At 49.3% G+C, this 19,746-nt stretch overlaps 1 long non-coding RNA gene across 1 annotated transcript; it reads right to left on the bottom strand.

The window, feature by feature from the left end:
- Window positions 1-1,258: 1,258 nt before the first annotated feature.
- LOC119269054 lies at window positions 1,259-2,646 on the bottom strand. The gene is made up of 2 exons (XR_005133424.1): window positions 1,636-2,646; window positions 1,259-1,550 (listed from the first exon to the last, which is right to left on the bottom strand). It is a non-coding gene; the product is annotated as an uncharacterized LOC119269054 (long non-coding RNA).
- Between the last annotated feature and the right edge of the window lie 17,100 nt (window positions 2,647-19,746).

Raw genomic sequence — 19,746 nt, 5'->3', positions numbered from 1 at the left:
ATTGCTGAACCTACAAAAACTAATTGCCCCATAATATAATCCAAACTTATTTTGCATAAGACAAAATTATACAAACAACATCCCCAACGAGTATAAAACCTGATTCCCTGAACCTACAGAAGTGATTATCCCATACTACTATCCCTGACTTATCCTGCATAAGATCTCGCTGCAGAAACGAAAAACTAAAATGAAGAAAACTAAACTGACACATCCATCAGGGCCTGCAGTTTTACAAAAAAAATAGGATATTCTAATGCAAAGAAGCACTGATTAACAGCGTCTCATTATCGCATTTAAGGAGCGATGCAGTTTCAGCTACCTTACAGTTTTTACTAACATACGATGGCTCTAAAAAATGAAAACAAATCTGGTTAACAGTACCACACACAGCTGATTACATCAGTACAAAAGCTTTTAGTGCTTTAACAAACAGTAGTTCTAGCAATAAAAATGATTTGGAAGCATGACTGATAGCTAATTAGATCAGTAAAAACGCAATTCGCAGCAACAGGAGCAACACATATATGGAAAATATAAGAAATCGGCCCCTTCTCCCCAATCAGACACGTTGAACACGCAGAATTTCGGAAACGATTTGCCAAGCGCTATTCCTGTGCTATGCTATCGCATGAAAATTGCTAGCCCACCACAGATGACAACAGCCTTCAAAAATGGAACTGAGATCTGAGTAAACACGATGCACGCATAGACGAAGAAAAAGAAAAGAGGAAAAATTAGCTACTGGGCACAAATTAGACAGAGGAAGGCGAAGGGGCAAATCAGGCAATACCTTCCGTCCGACCGGAGACCATGACTGCTACCCCACGCCCACACCCACCCACTCACTGACGGCGGCAGAGCTCCGGAGAACTCCTGTCCAAACCAACACCCCTCTTGCCTCCCGCCGTTCCCGGACCGCGCGCCTCCCTCCTACCAGCGCTGCTCGTCGGCAGCTCGCCGCAGTCCATGGCCGCTAGCCAACTCCTACCACTGATTCACGAGCGAGATGCCGCTTCCTCCCTGTTTCCGCAACCCAGCCCCATTCCAATCCCCTCCTCAGCTAAGCAAAATCCGGCAAAAAAATGAGCAGGCAGCACGGGACGACGGGCGGGGCCCAAAATGAGCGACCCGCAAATCCGGAAACGAAAAGAAGCTCAACAACAACAAACAAAGCCCCAGACTCGCACGCACAGAACACAGAGCAGCACTGAGATTCATACGGAACGAACGGCCCAAAAAATGACCTGAAGCGAAATTAAAAACAGACGGCTGAAAAATAGTAAAACTGAACTTTTAATACAGCTTTAGATGTTAAAAACAAGCATCAACAATACCAGAGCATCGAACTAGATTAGACGCAGGCGTTGACAATGACCATCCAGGTTATCCATACATCAAACCAGATCGCATGTATTTCTAAGCTTTCTGACCAAGAAAGAATCTCTAACTTAGCACGAAGAACAAAACTAGGCCACCTCCATTTCTGCACTTTCAGAATCATCCAAGTGCTCAGCTTGATCACAAGCGCCATCGTTGTCACAATCTACCTGCATTTCTTACGATTGCAACAAAATATTCAGCAATGTGATAGACAATTAGACATGATACTAAGCAACATGGTAACAAGTTTACCGGAAAGGGCGTTGTCCGAGCAGGCAGCCCAGGGCGGCGGCGGCGTGAGCCGCCTCTTGGCCCGGGCGACCGAGCCGGCGTGCTGCACCAGCAGCCCGGGAACCGCATGCCCGCCTTGGCGCCGATCCCCTCGCACACCAGGCACAGGAACCACCCCGTCTCCCTCGCTCCGCCTCGTAGAATCCCCTCGGGCTCAGAGCCCGCGTCCCTAGGCCCTGTCGGCGGAGGGTTCCGCTGGAGGGCCCCAGATCCAGGAGGCGGAGGGCACGGCGCCCGCGGGCGAGGACGGGTCACGCGGCCCGGGCCTGTCTTCGGGTGGCGCGCAGGGGGCGGAGGCGGCAGCCGGGGCACCGAGGGGCTCCCACTGGGCGAGCGCGAGGGCGAGGGTGTCCTCCCGCTTCCGCTGCCGCTTGCGCTCGCGCTTCTCCTCCTTGCGCTTGCGGCGATCGCGCTTCTCCTCCTTGCGCTTGCGGCGCCTCCCGCTTCTGCTCCTTGCGCTGCTCCTTGCGCTCCCGCTTCTGCTCCTTGCGCTGCCGCTTGAACTCCCGCTTCTGCTCCTTGCGCTTGTGGCGCTCCTCGCGCTTGAAGGCCGTGGTCTTGGCTGCCCGGAGGCAGGGTTTGTGGCTAGGGTTCGGAGCGGGGGGCAGGAGGGAGACGTCGGGGTCGGGGTCGGGCTCAGACACCATTGCCCTGGCGGCGGCGCGCGAGATCTGGGTAAGCGTGTGGGTGGGTGCAGGATGAACGAACCACCGCCCGCGATTTTGATTGTGTCGGCCAAACCGCCCGTGCTTCGCCGGCCGGTCGAGAAGGGGATCAGCTATTCATCGCGCTGGGGCGCTGAGGTCGGGTGTGTCGATCCAAGAAAAAAGGGGGGCTTCGAATCAAAGATAATCTCTCTCCTGGCTAAATGGTGGTGGAAGTGATACGGGGGATGGCCTCTGACAAGAGGTGAATAGAGCGTATCCGAAATCAAATGAATAGAGCGTATTCGGAATCAAATGATCGATTACTCTTGTCGATGGTTACAGCGGCTTTTATACAATCTGAAGAGACGCGACGATCCAGAAACGAGGGATGAAATCCGAAAATGGGCTGGCCCCTACCAATACCCAGCTCGTGAGGGGGTACGCGCCAGGTCGCTCACTGGCGCCCCGCACACAAAATATGAGGCGTTGTCGAGAAGCAGACGTGCCTAGCTCGCCATGGGGCTAAACGGGTTGTGCCTAGCCCACTGCAAGTTTGAGGCCATGCCTGGGCCGCGAGGCGTGTGCCAGCCCGGCTCGGCACATTTGGTAGGTGGGCCGGCCCAGGCACGGCCCACCCGGCTTGAAACATCATGCATTCAGTTCGGATAAGACCGGCCCGACATAGTGCAATTTCGAGGAGCAGCAGAAACCCAACTTCAAATAAGATAGAAGACGAAGTAGAGACAAATTACATGTGATTATCTTTTTGAAGTGGCCCACGCACATATTGTTTCGATCGTAGATACTACTCCTTCCAGATCGAGCGACCAAAGAAGCCCCACACGCTCGTTCCTCTGTGCTGCCAACCCTAGAAGACGGCAATTCTGCCGCCATGTTGCCGCCGATCAGCTGGCCGACGCGCTGTCACTAGTCTCCGCTCTCGGTCGACGCCATCCTTCCTCCATCCTCCCACCTCCTAGCTCAAGGTGAGTTGCCCCTCTCCTACCTCTCTCTATTCAAATCTATGATGGGCTTCAGCCTCACTTCCTGGGCAACCAACCCAGCTGGAGCTGGAGCAGCCAGTGCTGCCGAACGCTCTTGGCTCCCGTGGGAAGCTAACTAGCACTGGCACCCTCGAGAAGCTGGCTACGCGAGAAGCCAGCGAGCTTCCGAATAGAAACTTAGGGTACCAACTACCAAGCGACAATGGAGCAAGCCATAGAAGGTGAAAGTTGCTACCAAACTGAAGAACTATGCATGATGTCTTGCTTGGAATTCAATTCCAACTGAAGTTGTTCGCCATCATCGAAGTACGGCAGAGACATCAGTGTTTCAGATATGTAATGCTCATGAAGATACTTGGAAACATGCCCCTGTTGAGTGCAACATGGAGAAAAGTGTTTGGTCTTTGGTTGATGAGTTAGTCGAACACTTGATCGCGTGCAGGTTGGGAGACGCACGATTGTGGTTAGTCGAACTTCAAGAATCCATGGGACAGGAAGCCTTTCTGAAAACCCTCATGACTTTGTGGATGATCTGGTGGGCACGATGTAAGGCGATTCATGAAGAAAATTCCGAGTCACCACTATCGACATTTTCTGTCATTTGGCATTTTATGAATGATCTTGGACAACTTCCTATAAAGCTAATGGTCTAACAGTAACGTTGATTGGTTGGAACAAGATGGTGTGCTCTGACACTGAGTCAAAATACATGTTGATGCAGCTATGAGTTGACATGGAGATAGAGGTGCTATTCCAACTGTCTGTAGAGACGACACTGGTGAGTATATTGAAGCCTCAAAATATTCCAGATATGACTGAACCTGAAATTCTTGAACCAATGGAGTGCAAATGAAGGTTTGTCTTCTACGAGCGGATTGTGCTGCAACAGTTAATCATGTTAAAGGAGATGATACGTCTCCATCGTGTCTACTTTTTCAAACACTTTTGCTCTTGTTTTGGACTCTAATGCATGATTTGTATGGAACTAACTCAGACCGATGTTGTTTTTAGTAGAACTACCTTGGTATTGTCTTTTGTGCACAAATAAAAGTTCTCGAAATTGGACAAAACTTCATGAAGATTTTTTTATTGAATATATATATTGGTTCAAATATCTATCGAGGGGGCCCACCAGTTGCCCACAAGGTAGGGGCGTGCCTAGCTGCCTTGTGGGGCCCAAAGGTGGCGGTCTAACCTAATTTCAACTCCATATGTACCGTCTTTTCGAGAGAGAGAGAGAGAGATCGAAGAGAAAGTTTCATCATGTTTTACGATACAGAGCCACCGCCACCTCATGTTCTTCATTGAAAGGGCTGATCTAGAGTCTGTTCGGCGCTCCGAAGAGGGGGGGTCCGTCACCATCATCATCATCAACCCTTCTCCATCGACAATTTCATGATGCTCACCACCGGGAGTGAGTAATTTCTTCGTAGGCTTGCTGGACGGTAATGCAGATGGATAAAATCCCTTATCTAATCGAGTCAATTTGTTAGGGCATGATCCCTAGTATCCACTATGTTCTGTGATTAATGTTGCTACGACTTTGCTATGCTTAATGCTTGTCACTAGGGTCCAAGTGCCATGATTTCATATCTAAACCTATTATGTTTTCATGAATATATTTCAGTTCTTGATCCTATCCGCAAGTTATATGCACATGTTATTGTTCCAAACCGTAGACCCCAAGATGACAATAATTGAGATACTCTCCGGGAATGACTGTAATTTGAGGAGTTCATGTATTCACTAAGTGTTAATGCTTTGTTCCAGTTCTCTATTAAAAGGAACATTTTAATTACCCTTAGTTTCCATTAGGACCCCGCTGCCACGGGAGGGTAGGACAAAAGATGTCATGCAAGTTTATACTGCAAGCACGTATGACTATATATGGAATGCATGCCTACATATGATTGATGAATTGGAGCTATTGTGTAGCTCTCTAGGTTGTGACTGTTACATATTGAATTTCATCCAAATATCCATCGTTGATCCAATGCCTATGCTTTGCTAATATTGTATTTTGTTAAGTTACTACTACTGTTGTTGTTGTTGTTAAACTTGCTACAAAACTGCTACTGTTACTATTAGTCTATTACTATTGCTACTGTTTTTATCACTACTATCAAATTACTATGCTACTAATAAATTGCTTTAAGGAATTTTCTTCTCAGCTATGGTTGAATTGATAACTCAACTGTTAAGGCTTATAAATATTGCTAGGCTTCCCTTGTATCAAATCAATAAATTTGGATGAAATACTATCCTCGGAGATTGTTGCGATCCCCTATACTTGTGGGTCATCAAGACTATTTTCTGGCGTCGTTGCCGGGGAGTATAGCGCTATTTACTAATTTCACTTGGGAGTTAAATATCTGCTGCATTTTATATTCACTATGCATAATCGAAATGACTCTAGGACCAAGATCATGCCCTCTAAGACGAGGGGGGTAAGGAACTGCCAGCTCGATCTACGCTTGATTCACCTTCTGTTTTAAGTCAGCTTGCGACACCACCACCTGCTATTAAATCTGATATGTCGCAAGTAATTGATAATACTCCTGCTATTGATGATATTCATGATGGTGCTTTTACTTTGCTTGATAAATCTGTGCCACTTGCTGGATTACTTGATGCTCATATTGTTAAAGCTAAAGAATCTGAAATTGAAGAAAATCCTGAATCACGTGCTACACCTAGTACTCTAACTAGAACTAAGATGCTTGATATTCCTGATGGTTACACTCTCCTTGAGGAGTTTACTAGAGAACTTATGGCTTATGATACTCGAGATGACATAGAAGGTTTTATGGCTATAGTTAATAAAGGTCATGAACACAATGACAAAATATGATTCTAAGTTTGCAATTTCTCCTATTTTTGTTACTGATAAGGGTTACAAATTCTCTATTGATCCTGAACTTATTACATTGATAGAATCCGATCATTTTCATGGTTATGAAGCTGAAACAATTGTTGTACATGTTACTAAATTGAATGATATTGCTACCCCGTATGCCCAAGAGGAAAATATTCGCTACCATTACATTCTTAAATTGTTTTCTTTCTCATTAAAGGGTGATGATAAGATATGGTTCAATAATATTGCTCCTGGTTGTGTGCGTAGTCCCAAGGATATGACCTATTACTTTACTGAAAAATATTTTCCTGCTAATAAGAAAGAAGTTGCCTTACATGAAATATACAATTTTGCACAACTTGAGGAAGAATGTCTCCCTCGGGCTTGGGGGAGGCTTCTCCAATTATTAAATGCTTCGCCTAATCATCCTCTTAACAAAAATAAAATACTTGATATTTTTTATAATTGACTAACCGATGCATCTAGGGACTACCTAGATAATTGTATTGGTTGTGTTTTCGGGGAAAGAACAATTGAACAAGCTCAGAATTTCTTGAATAATATATTGAGAAATGTCGTTGATTCAACACTTCGAACCACCGCCTAAGCCAACTTCGAAGAAGACAAGTATTCTATTTCTCAGTCCAGAAGATATGCAAGAAGCCAAGAAATTTATGAAAGAGAAAGGTATTAAATCAGAAGATGTTAAGAATCTACCACCTATTGAAGAAACAAATGAACTTAAATTCTGACACAGGTAGTAGAGGTAAACTCTCTTTATAGGTTTGATGAGGGTGATGTTCCTTATAATAAATCTCCAAGTCGGTGCTTAGATAAATTTGATAGTTTTGTCCTTAAACAATAACACTTCAATATGAAAATATGTGATCAATTGAATCGCAACTCTATTATGATTGAACACTTAAGTGATGTGCTTGTTAGAATTTCCAATGATGGTAAAGGCTTAAGTAAGCACTATGCTATGTTTCACACTCAACTGGAACAAGTTGTTGGATCACAAAATGGTTTGTTTAACGAGATGCATAATAAAACTAATAAGCGTGTTGTTGGAGTAATTATTAGAGGTGGTAAAATGAGTCAGGATCCTTTGTATCCTGAAGGTCATATTGAGATAATTGAACAAGATCCTTATATCCTGAAGGTCATATTGAGATAAACGGGCATACATCAAGAGAGAGGAAAATGGGCTAGCGAGAGCGAGCGAGAGCCCCACGCCATGTGCCACTCCGGCGCCGGCGTCCACCATGCCATGCGCCCACGCCGCGGCTCACTCCGACCGCGGTGGTCACCTCCCTTCCCCTCCCTCGCCCCCTCCCTCCTGCTACCTCCTCCTCCCCGTGTGTCATGGCTGCGAGCCCGAGATCGATCACCTCCATGTTTCGGCTGCAGGGCGAGTGCCCGGTGGTCTCGGGTCTGGGGATCTCCTCAGGTTCTGATGGCTCGGAGGTTTGGGGGCTAGTTGTTCTTGCCGTGAGGCTGGAGGCTGCGCCAGAGACGGCGAAGCCGGCGCAGGGCGAGGAGGCTTGGGCCCGCCCGCTGTCGTGGTTCTAAGTCTGAAAGTAGAATATGGGGGTAGAAATGGAGATGCAAGATCTTAGCTATGGAGGAGTTGTACACACAAGGTTTACGAGTTCAGGCCCTTCTTGGAGGAAGTAACAGCCCTATGTCTCGGAGCCCGGAGGCGGTCGACTGGATTATACGTGTGTGAGTTACCGGGGGTACGAACCCTTGTCCCAGAGGAGGGGGTGGCTTATATGGAGTGCGCCAGGATCCCAGCTCCCCTCCGTTGCGCAGGGTTCAATGTACATTAAGAGGAGGCGTTATAGATAACGCCTGTATTAAAGTGCTACAAATGAGCATTAAGTATGCGAATGAATGCTTGACCGTTGCTGCGCGGAGTGGCTTTAGGTCTTCTGATATGTCGAGTGGTTTGGTGGTCGAGTGACCTGAGTAAGAGAGGTCTCCGAGTGATTGATAGGTCGAGTGGACTTCGCTTCGACACCTTTGTTGGTCCTCTGCTTCTGATTCTTGAACTCCTTAGTTCTTAGGACAAGACTTTAGGTGGGGCGTATAGGTCAGGCCTATTACCCTACCCTAGGTCTGTGTCTACATCACCCGCCACCCACCAAGAAGGAGATGTGGAGAAAGCGCCATGGAGTCGGCGAGCTGGCCGTGCGTGGCCACATCCCCGAGCGCGAGGCGGTGTGGCTCGAGGTGTCGCCGGAGATGCGGGACAAGTGCTTCCGTTGTCTTGAGAAGGGCCACTACAAGACCAACTGTACGAACGACATCGTATGCTTTCGATGCGGTCTCCCCGGACATGGCTCCCGGGACTGCAAGCGACCACGGAGCCCCTCCCCCATCGACGAGTTACGGCGGGATGCGCTGGCCAAGGTGGCTTGCCGGTCCTCGCCGGATCTCACGGGATTCGAAATTTGAGTGGAAGCGCGCTAGGCGGAGCGTCCCGCGGTAAGTGGAGTAGATAAATCAGATGTTTCGATTTCCGCGCCACCTTTTTCACCACGTATCACGTGCCCAATTGTTGGGGGGACTTGACAGGACTGATCGGGCCCACGCGTCAGCCACTCGGAAGTAGGCCTTTAAAAGCGGCGAAGCCGAGGCATTCGCATCGTGCGTGCTCATTCCCCTTCTTCTTCCTCTCGCGTCTCCACCTCGCCTAGCACGACCACTCTCGACACCGCTGTCCTGCCGCCATGGGGAAGGACAAAACGGTGGCGTTAGAGCGTGCGAAGAAGGCGACGGGGGCGACGAAGAACAAGAAGATGAATCGGGGGTCTTCATCGCGCTCGGGGCTGCCGTCAGGTTGGATCCAGGGAGACTGGATCCGATCTTCGCTCCAGCAAGAGGACTTGGATGATTTGGCCGAGTTAGGGCTGATCGTCCATGAGTCCGCACGCCTGCCGAAGGGGGAATCGGAGCCGCAGCCACAACCGGGTGAGTGTGTCTTGCTTGCCACCCATGTCGACCGTGGTTTCTCGCTTCCACCACATCCTTTCTTTCGAGGCTTCTTAAACTTTTTCGGTGCCCAACTCCATCACTTTACTCCCAATACCATCACGTACCTTGCTGCATTCGTCTCTATGTGTGAGAATTTTTTCGGGTGCTGACCGCACTGGGGCCTCTTCAAACACATCTTTACCATCCGATCCCAAACCGTGAAGAAAGCAAACTCGAAAGACGAGAAAACCCACGTTATCCAGATGTGCGGGGGCCTGGGCATTCAGAAGAGGAAGAGGAGCTCTTTTCCTCCGATGGCTCTTCCTGAATCGGTCAGGGGTTGGCAGTCGACCTGGTTCTATTGCCAGGATATCGCGACCCCAGGCCAGTCGACCGGACTTCCCCCTTTTTCTTTTGATCATGTCCAAACTCCATCTTCCTTGCGAGTGACCGCTGCTGAGAAGGCAGAGACAGGCATGCTAGTTGAGAGAGTAGTCCAACTGATCAATCAGGGCGTCACTGGTATGGACATGCTCGAGGTGTTCCTCAGTCGGCGGATCCAACCCCTCCAAGCTCGCGATCATTCTATGTGGATGTACTCCGGGGCTGGTGACACTGCTCGGGTTCATCCGGAGGAAGTGGAGGCCAAAACCGTGGCCGACTGGCTAATGGGCATTACCGGGAACAAAGACAACCCCAGGGGTGCCAGGAGAGTCGACCCTTTCAGCGACAGCAACCTGCCAGACAAGGTATGGTCGTCATAACCGAATTTTTGAACATATTTTCCGACTGATTGAGGTTCCGACCGACTTATGATCAGTTCCTTGTTTTGCAGATCTACACGGAGATGTATTCGGTGCCCAATGGTGAACAAGCCCTGGAGAAAGACCAAGAGGGCGGGGACAGCGCCGAGGAGAGCGGCGAGTGGGAGTCCCCAGCTGATGGTGAAGATGACGAGAGTGACAAGTCTGACGATGAGGAGGTGGCCGACTCGCCGCCTCGCTCTGAACATCGATCCAAGCAGTGGCACGACCCTGTGAGCAGATGCGGCAAAGCCGCGGCGTCGAGTGCTCCATCTCACAAGCGCACTCGGTCTCCGACTCCAGAGTTGACTGAGACGGTCCCCAAGCAGCCCAAAGCTAATCCTTCGAAGGCTCGGAAGACCTTGCCCAGGATCAAGATGGACATCCATGTTGCCTCTGGGTAAATATTCTTCTCATATTTTCTTGTTCCGATCGGTTTTCTTGTTCTGACCGAGCGGATGATGGACCTGTATAGCCCGACCTCGGCTGCGACTGATATGGATGTTGACAAGACCCCTGCCGATGAGGAAGCTGATGATGCTGTTACCTCCAAAGCCAGTATGTTTGCCTGACTCAAAGTTTGTTTGGTCGACTGGAATATTGGTCGGTTGTCTTTATGGCTCTCTCTATTTATTGCAGCTCCACGAGACATTGTTGTGCTCCCAAACGACGAAGAGGAAGTACCACTGAGAGGAAGGAGGAGGAAGGACAAGGAGCCGGGCAGGAAGGCAACCGAAGCCCAAGTTCTTCGGTCGACTGGGACGCCTGCGGCGACGGTCGAGCGGTCAACAGACCCGGCTCAAACCAATGTCACCTTTGCTGTTCCTCTATCAACTGATTGTCCCTCGGGATCAGCTGCTCAGGCTCCTGCTGTGCCGACGTCATTCCATGCTTCAGATCCGGCGGCTACTTCGACTGCTCTACCTCCGTCACTTTTTGCTGCATATCAAACTCCGGACGATCCACCGGCTGCTGCCAAAGAAGCTCTTCTTCAACTGAACCTTGTGATGGGGCAGCTGAAGGTTGTGCATGAGGCCACTCAGGTGGCCTTCAATGCTGGAGCTGCCATGCAAACCAATGTCCAGGTTAGTTGATTTTTTGATCGACCATTTTTTTTGTCTGACCACCCACTGGAGTGTGGCTGTTCGGAAATAGTATATCTCTTTGTGTCGGTTCGAACTGATTCTTTGTACTAGTGGGGGCACGCTGAGTGCACCCACTGGGTGTAGTCCCCGAGACCGTAGTTGACTACGGGCAGTCGACTGTGGTCTGAGAATTTGGACCTGTCTTCCTTTTTTTTGAAGGACAATCAACCATTGACTGTGATCTGGAAATCAGTGGGGGCATGCTAAGTGCACCCACTGGGTGTAGTCCCCGAGACTGCCGTTGAATGTTTGATTCGGCGGTAGTCTTAGAATAATTACCTCTTTTTATCTCTGTCGACTGATATGGCTGTGACTGCAGAAATCTTGTGATCTTGGGGCTCAACTTTCTGACATGAACAAACAACAAATCAGCCTCAACCTTGATCTGGAACTGGCCAAGAAGAACCTCAAGACTGCTCGTGATGAAGTAGCTGCCATGGGAGGTAACCAATCGACCGCTCCATATCCCAACACTGGCACTTTTCCTTTCCATCTTTGAACCGAGTGGCTTCACTCGAGCAGATGTATGTAGTGAGAACTGCCAACTCCAAGCTCGCCTGAAGAATGTTATTTCTTTAGAGAAAATGAAGGAAGCTCTGGAGAAGAAGGATCTGGATCTTGCCGCAGCACAGAAGGAGGAGCGCGAGAAGACAGCGCTTGCTGACAAGAAGCTTGCTTCAGTCAGCAAGTTAGAAGAAGAAAACTCCAAGCTGAAGACTGTTGTATCTAATGCCAATCAGGAGGTCGAGCGACTGAAGAAGAACAAAGAGAAGTTGACCGACGAACTTGGAATCCTCAAGGCCAAGAATGGCGAGCTAGAGTCTTATCTGGGCCAACTTGCTGCGAAGCTAGTCTTGAAACTTGAAGGTATTGACTAATCCGTCTTATTTCTGTCGACTGACAAGTCTAGTGGTGTCATCGACTCATAATTCTCTCGATCATGCAAAACTTTGCCAAGACTTTGAAGTGGAAACCGGGCGGGTCGAGACGGGTCTCGATCCCATCAACTGTCTAGTCAAAGATGATGTTGCGATGAACGTGCTGCGGTTGGAGTCTCGCATGGACAGCGCGGTTGCTTATCTGGCACGCTTGAAAGCTGCAATGACTCAGGTTGATGTTGGTCTTTGGCCTCAGGCGGAGCTGTCATAAGATCTCGAGTCTTTGATGGCTCGACTGAATCAAATCCCTGAACGCGTGCGAGAATGGAAGAAGTCATCTGCTCGCTGTGGTGCTGACGTCGCTCTGTCTCTGGTTCGAGTGCACTGCAAGGATGTCAAAGAAGACAAGCTGGCGGAGCTCAAGGTTGCTAACACGAGGAAGCATACATTTCAGTCTTTCATGGACACCTTCCTTGACGCCTCCACTCGCATTGCAGACAGCATTGACCTCGACAGTTTCTGTGACCCAACCAGTCCTTCTCCTGATGCGTGACCGAAAAACATTATGCTCCACTTTTATTTGCCTCGGAATGCTGAGCGATTGTGTAACCGTTAAACTTCATCGGGCTTGATGCTCAAATACTTTTGATCTGCCGTCTGGGACCTTGGGGTTTATCCGAACTTGGTTTATTTTTGAATATGCTGGTGTTTGCTTTCGACTGGAATTTGTTTTTTGCTCAGAATACTCTTTGTGCTTGGAATGCAGCTCTGAGGTGGGGAGTACTTAGGCGAGTACTTGACTATAGCTAAGCCTCCGAGTGGGCGGATCGCCCGACACTTGGTAGGATTTTTAAAACTTAGGCGAGTACTTGACTTTAGCTAAGCCTCCGAGTGGGAGGATCGCCCGCCACTCGGTAGGATTTTTAAAACTTAGGCGAGTACTTGGACTGCAGCTAAGCCTCCGAGTGGGAGGATCGCTCACCACTCGGTAGGATTTTTAAAACTTAGGCGAGTACTTGGACTGCAGCTAAGCCTCTGAGTGGGCGGATCACCCGACACTTGGTAGGATTTTTAAAACTTAGGCGAGTACTTGGACTGCAGCTAAGCCCCCGAGTGGGAGGCTGGCTCACCACTCGGTAGTACTTTTAAAACTTAGGCGAGTACTTGGACTGCAGCTAAGCCCCCGAGTGGGAAGATCGCTCACCACTCGGTACGATTTTTAAAACTTAGGTGAGTACAGGACTGCAGCTAAGCCCCCGAGTGGGAGGATCGCTCACCACTCGGTAGGATTTTTAAAACTTAGGCAAGTACAGGACTGCAGCTAAGCCCCCGAGTGAGAGGGTTGCTCACCACTCGGTAGGATTTTACAAACTTAGGCGAGTATTTGGACTACAGCTAAGCCCCCGAGTGGGAGGCTGGCTCACCACTCGGGAGGATTTTTAAAACTTAGGCGAGTACATGACTGCAGCTAAGCCCCCGAGTGAGAGGGTTGCTCACCACTCGGCAGGATTTTACAAACTTAGGTGAGTACTTGGACTGCAGCTAAGCCCCCGAGTGGGAGGCTGGCTCACCACTCGGTAAGATTTTTTTTAACTTAGGCGAGTACTTGGACTGCAGCTAAGCCCCCGAGTGGGAGGCTGGCTCACCACTCGGTAGGATTTTTTAAAACTTAGGCAAAACGGATTCGCAGCTAAGCCCCCGAGTGGGAGGCTGGCTCACCACTCGGTAGGATTTTTTAAAACTTAGGTGAAATGGATTCGTAGCTAAGCCCCCGAGTGGGAGGCTGGCCCACCACTCGGTAGGATTTTTTAAAACTTAGGCGAAATGGATTCGCTGCTAAGCCACCCACTGGGGGATTTCTCACGTAAACAAAAGCAACAACAATCACTGGGAAAATTATAACACTTTTGTCTTTTGATAAACAAACTACAGAGGTATCTCTTATTACATCTCATCCGAGTGAGTACTTAAGTATAGAAGGGGCGGAGCAACTCCGCATTCTAGGCTCGTGGCTCATCAATCTGGTGATCGACATTGTAAAGATGGTATGCTCCATTGTGGAGAACTCTGGTGACGATGAAAGGACCTTCCCAAGTAGGAGCGAGCTTGTGTGGTTTCTGTTGATCCACTCGGAGGACCAAGTCTTCTTCTTGGAAGGCTCGACTCTTCACATTTCTGGCATGGAATCGATGCAAGTCCTGTTGATAGATGGTCGATCGAATCATGGCCATCTCTCTTTCCTCTTCTAGGAGGTCGACTGAGTCCTGCCGGGCTTGTTCTGCTTCATCTTCAGAGTAGAGTTTGACTCGGGGTGCATTGTGAAGCAAGTCACTCGGCAAAATTGCTTCAGCTCCATAGACCAGAAAGAATGGGGTTCGTCGAGTCGACCGATTCGGGGTGGTCCTCAACCCCCAAAGAACAGACGGAAGTTCGTCGACCCATGCGTCTGCTGCATGCTTGAGATCACGCATCAGTCGAGGTTTTAGTCCTTTTAGAATTAGACCATTAGCTCTTTCTGCTTGTCCATTCGACTGGGGGTGAGCGACTGACGTGTAGTCGACTCGTGTGCCTTGAGAGGCGCAAAAAGCTCTGAACTTGTCGGAATTGAAGTTTGACCCAGTGTCAGTGATGATGCTATGCGGAACTCCATATCTGAATATCAACTCTCTGATAAAGCTGATAGCGGTGCAGGCATCAAGATTCTTGATAGGTTTAGCTTCAATCCATTTAGTGAATTTGTCGACTGCCACCAGCACATGGGTGAAGCCGCTCCTGCCAGTTCTCAGCAGTCCAACCATATCCAATCCCCAAACAGCGAAGGGCCAGACGAGTGGAATGGTCTTCAAGGCTGAGGCGGGTTTGTGTGACATATTGGAATAGAACTGACATCCTTCACATTTGTCGACTATCTCCTTTGCCATCTCATTTGCTTTTGGCCAGTAAAATCCCGCTCAGTATGCTTTAGCCACGATGGTCCGAGAGGACGCATGATGGCCACAGGTCCCCGAGTGGATATCATCAAGAATTATTTGACCTTCTTCTGGCGTTATACATTTTTGACCGACTCCAGTCGTGCTTTCCTTGTACAACTGTCCCTTTATCACATTGAAGGCCTTAGATCGATGGACGATCTGTCGAGCCTCTTCTTCATTATCTGGGAGTTCTTTCCTTAAGATGTACGTGATGTACGGCACTGTCCAGTCGGGAGTGATGACCAAAACTTCCATGATCAGGTCGACCACTGCTGGAACCTCAACTTCAGTCGGATCCGTGGCACTTTTTGGTTGCGGGACTTCTTCGGTGAAAGGATCCTCTTGAACTGATGGTGTGTGGATGTGTTCCAGAAACACATTGCTGGGAATGGCTTCTCTCTTGGAACCTATTTTTGCCAAATCATCAGCTGCTTGATTTTTCAGTCGGGGTATATGATGCAGCTCTACCCCTTGAATTTCTTCTCTAGCTTTCTTACTGCATTGCAATAACCGGTCATGGATGGACTTCTGACGTCCCACTCCTTAATCACTTGATTCACCACCAAATCTGAGTCGCCATAGACCATGAGGCGACGGACGCCAAGTGAAATGACCATGCGCAACCCATACATAAGTGCTTCATATTCTGCTTCGTTATTGGAGGAATCAAAGTGGATTTGGAGAACATATCTGAGCATATCTCCTCGGGGGGAAACCAATACTACCCCAGCACCAAAACCATTCAGCATCTTAGAACTGTTGAAGAACATGGTCCAGTGCTCTGAGTGAACTTGAGTCGGCGGTTGCTGTTCAATCCACTCGGCGACGAAATCTGCAATTGCTTGGGACTTGATAGCTTTCTTTGCCTCAAACTTGATATCTAGGGGAAGGAGTTCAATCGCCCATTTTGCCACTCAACCAGTTGCATCTCTGTTGTGCAGAATCTTTGACAATGAAGTGTCGCTGACGACTGTAATGGAATAGTCAGAGAAGTAATGTGCAACCTTCTTCGTGGTCATATAAATCCCATATACGAGCTTCTGATAATGAGGATATCTTTGCTTTGATGGGGTCAAAACTTCAGAAACATAATATATTGGGCGCTGAGCTTTAAAGGTTTTTCCTTCTTCTTCCCGCTCGACCGTAAGTACTGAACTAACGACTTGTCCCGTGGCTGCAATGTAAAGCAGCAAAGGCTCTTCGCTGATTGGGGCAGCAAGCACCGGCTGGGTGGAGAGCAAGGCTTTTAGCTCTGCAAACGCTGCATCAGCTTCAGGAGTCCACTCGAACATGTCTGACTTCTTCATCTGTCGGTAAAGAGGCAATGCCTTTTCACCGAGATGAGAAATGAATCGACTTAAAGCGGCCAAGCAACCAGTAAGCTTCTGGACATCGTGCACGCGCACAGGGCGCTTCATTCGGAGTATAATACCAATTTTTTCTGGGTTGGCGTCGATTCCTTGTTCGGAAACGAGAAAACTGAGTAACTTTCCGCCAGGAACTCCGAATGTGCACTTTGATGGGTTAAGCTTGATATCATACCTCCTGAGGTTGGCAAATGTCTCAGCAAGGTCAGTCAATAGGTCGAAACCTTTCCGTGACTTGACCACAATATCATCCATGTATGCTTCCACATTCCGACTGATTTGAGTGAGCAAACACTTCTGAATCATCCTCATGAACGTGGCTCCGGCATTTTTGAGGCCGAATGGCATGGTAACATAACGGAAGCACCCGAATGGAGTGATGAAAGCTCGCATCCCGCAGTCGAGTCGACTATCTGGTCGATGCGGGGTTGAGGAAAATGATCTTTCGGGCAGGCCCGATTGATATGTTTAAAGTCAATGCACATGCGAAGTGACTTGTCCTTCTTGGGGACCATGACAACATTGGTGAGCCACTCGGAGTGGTAAATCTCTCAGATAAACTCTGCTGCTAAGAGCCGAGCCACCTCCTTGCCGATGGCCTTTCTCTTCTGGACGGCGGACCATTGAAGATGTTCTTTGACCTGTTTCACTTTTGAGTCGACTCGTAGACGGTGCTCAGCCAGCCCTTTGGGAACACCCGACATGTCAGAAGGCTTCCATGCGAAGATGTCCCAGTTCTCACGGAGGAACTGGATGAGCACTTCTTCCTATTTGGAGTCGAGTGTCGTAGAGATATGAGTCGGAGCAGCACTGGGGTCGGTCAGGTGAATGTGAATCGGCTTTGTCTCACCGGACGACTGAAACGCTGATTCCGTAGTGGGCTTCTTGGCTCGCAACAAATCACTCGGGTTTGCAGTTTTCTGGTATTCCTACAGCTCTACCACTGCCATCTGAGCATCGGCGATCTTTGAGCCTTTCTGAAAGCACTCTTCCGCTTTCTTCCGATTACCGGTAATAGTGATCACACCTCTGGGACCAGGCATCTTCAGTTTGAGGTACATGTAACATGGTCGAGCCATGAATCGTGCATAAGCTGGCCTGCCTAGAATAGCATGATAAGCGCTCTGGAAGTCCACAACTTCAAACATCAACTTTTCTTTGCGGTAATTTTTGGAATCACCGAAAACCACATCAAGAGCATGTTGGCCGAGTGACTCAACCTTCTTTTCTAGGAATGACTCCATGGAAGCTCATGTTGCTGGTATTGAGTCTGGACATCAGAATGCCCATCCCTTTCAACATCTCTGCATACAGTATATTCAGGCCACTGCCTCCATCCATCAAAACCTTGGTCAGTCGAGTGCCTTCAACAATTGGGTCGACCACCAAAGCTTACCTCCCAGGGGTGGCTATGTGCGTCGGGTGATCGGACTGGTTGAATGTGATGGCAGTCTGAGACCATTTCAAATAACTTGGTGTCGCCGGGGCGACCATATTCACTTCTCGATTAATAACTTTCAATCGACTTTTGCTTTCAACATCAGCAAAAATCATCATGGTAGAATTGACCTGGGGATACCCATCAGCATTATCTTCCTTGTCCTCAACTTTGTCCGACTCATTTTCCTTATCTTTGGGTTGTTTCCCTTGGAACTGCTGGATTAAGAGCCGGCACTGTCGAGTGGTATGCTTCAGATAAATGAGTTTACCCTCTTCATCTTTCTTTGTGTGAATGTGACATGGCAGATCCAACACATCATTTCCGTCTTGGTCTTTCACCTTCTTGGGGTTCCAAGGCCCTTTGGGCTTCCCCTTGAACTTTCCTTGAGTCACGACCAAGGCTTCTCCAGGAGCAGCTGGCTCGGCTTTCCGCTTCTGCTTCCGACTGGAGTTCCCTCCTCCGGTTTCGTGGGCGACTGACTTGTGCTTGCCACTCCAGAGTTGATCCTCTTCTTCACCATTGGCATACTTGGTGGCAATCTCCATCATTCGACTCAGAGACATGTCTCCGGTTCGACCGAATTTCAGGTTCAGTTCTCTGTACTTAACGCCTTCCTTGAAGGCACAGACTGCTTGGTGATCAGATATGTTCTCTACTGTGTGATGCAATGTAATCCATCTCTGGATGTAGGCCCTCAAAGTTTCATTCGGCTTCTGCACGCAAGATTGCAGCTCTGTCAACCCTGCTGGTCGCTTGCAAGTTCCTTCAAATGTTCTGACAAACACTCGGGCAAGATCTTCCCAAGTGTAAATGCCGCTGGGCGCTAACTGATTCAGCCATGCTCTGGCCGAGCCTTCCAACATAAGAGGCAGGTGTTTCATTGCCACTTCATCATTACCGTCGCCAATCTGAACAGCCACTCGGTAATCCTCAAGCCAAGTATCAGGCTTGGACTCACCAGTGAACTTACTGACTCCAGTCGCCAACCTGAAGTTGGGAGGAATCACCGCGGCTCTGATGACTCTACTGAAGCACTCCGGTCCTGAGACGTGTACTCTACTGCTGGTGGGTACATATCTGTCTCGACCTTGTTGGTGGGCTCTGTTCCTGTCTACCAAACCCTGAACGAGAATGGATCTCGCATCAAAGCCTGGCTCCCTGGGGTCGACTGGAATCCTTCGCCCAACACTATGAGGGCGTCTGTCATCCTGCTGTCGAGGCACGTACGATCCACTCCTTGGGGGAGGGGTGGGTACTCGACGTCGATCATCCCAATCGAGTCGGTGATCATACTGCTCACGGTTCCTGTTCTGATCGCGCCAGTCTCCACGTCCCTCATGCCTCGGGGGCGATCTTGGGCTGTGGGCCGACTGGACTGTATCTCCAGCGACGGATCTGCTGTGGATCCTATTTCGCGACTGTGACACAGCTGAATTCTGATCTCCTGCCTCCCGGAGCAATGATCTGATCTGCAACAAGCCTCTGCCAGCCTCCGACTAAGAAGGCTGAATCGACTCTGCTATACGGGCTGCAGCTGCTAAATTCTGAATCGGAGTTCGATATACCTGAGTCGGTGGCAGAAAGAGCTGACGTCGACTGGATGTTGGAATCCGTTGTCGCGCACGCTCGTCGAGTGCTCGCTGGAGGTTCTCTAGTCGAGTGCGCTCAGCCAAGTTGGCCAAGCGCGCGTCCTCTAAGGCACGGGCCTCTGGGGTTTCTCCAACGATAGGAGTGTGCAGCGCATCCATGTTCCGGCGGCGAAGTTCTTCTCTCTGCAGCGAAGTAAGGGGCTCAGGGAGATACTCTTCGTGAGTATGTGACGGACCGCCTCCGCCGTCACCTCCGTCGGTGCGGGGAAAGCTGGGAGGACTGCATGGTTCATCGACCATCAGAACCTCTGCCGCTGGATCACTGCTTCGCACTCGGATGCAGTCTCTACGGAGCCAGTCGAACAGGCCGTAGAGAGATTCGTCGGCCTC

Source organism: Triticum dicoccoides, chromosome 3A (genome assembly GCF_002162155.2).
Source record: "Triticum dicoccoides isolate Atlit2015 ecotype Zavitan chromosome 3A, WEW_v2.0, whole genome shotgun sequence".
NCBI lineage: Eukaryota > Viridiplantae > Streptophyta > Magnoliopsida > Poales > Poaceae > Triticum > Triticum dicoccoides.
The sequence above is the reverse complement of the archived record's forward strand: the minus strand, read 5'-3'. Positions and strand labels throughout refer to the sequence as shown.